The sequence below is a fragment of the Lepus europaeus genome, chromosome 7 (assembly GCF_033115175.1).
Source record: "Lepus europaeus isolate LE1 chromosome 7, mLepTim1.pri, whole genome shotgun sequence".
NCBI lineage: Eukaryota > Metazoa > Chordata > Mammalia > Lagomorpha > Leporidae > Lepus > Lepus europaeus.
In genome coordinates, this window is record NC_084833.1 from 34447123 (window position 1) to 34447859 (window position 737).

At 37.7% G+C, this 737-nt stretch overlaps 1 pseudogene; it reads left to right on the top strand.

Annotated features, from left to right (window-relative positions):
- The first annotated feature begins 423 nt into the window (after window positions 1-423).
- LOC133765004 (U2 spliceosomal RNA) lies at window positions 424-534 on the top strand (annotated as a pseudogene).
- Window positions 535-737: the final 203 nt, after the last annotated feature.

Below are 737 nucleotides of genomic sequence, written 5' to 3' on the forward strand. Positions count from 1 at the left end.
CCCGATTTGGGGTGGTGCAGCAATGGTGAAAGCTAGTTATGATTGTACTCTAAGCAACTTTTGCAGCTTCCTTGTCAGCTAGAGGCAGTAATCTGGGCAGTCTGACTGGTGACCTGTAAATGGGATTCTTTTGGGAAAACACAAGGGGAAATAAAAAGGAAAAACATTAAAGACACCATCGTTCTTCTCTCTTTCATTCTTGAACTTGGGAAATGTTGGAGCTGCCAGCAGCCCTAATACAACCTGAGTAAAATACGAAAGAATTGCCGTTTCTAATGTTAATGGGCCACTGAGCCAGGATGAGCAACAGCCACTTCCAGCTTATTTGTTGCATGAGTATAATAAATGCCTATCTGATCAAGCCATTCTAAATAAACTTCCTTTTGCTTGAACCTGAACATGTTTCCAAGAAAGTTTCAATGGATCGCTTCTCAGCCTTTTGGCTAAGATCAAGTGTAGTATCTGTTCTTATCAGTTTAATATCTGATACGTCCTCTATCCGACGACATATTAAAAAAAAAAAAAGAAAGTTTCAATGATAAATATTTTTGCATTCTTGAAATAATCCCTATTTTGTCATATATTTTATTTTATTTTTATTTTTTAAAAATTTGTTTATTTACTTGAAAGCCAGAGTTACACAGAGAGAGAAGGAGAGGCAGAGAGAGAGAGAGAGAGAGAGAGAGAGAGATATTGAGAAAGGTCTTCCATCTGATGGTTCACTCCCCAGATAGCTG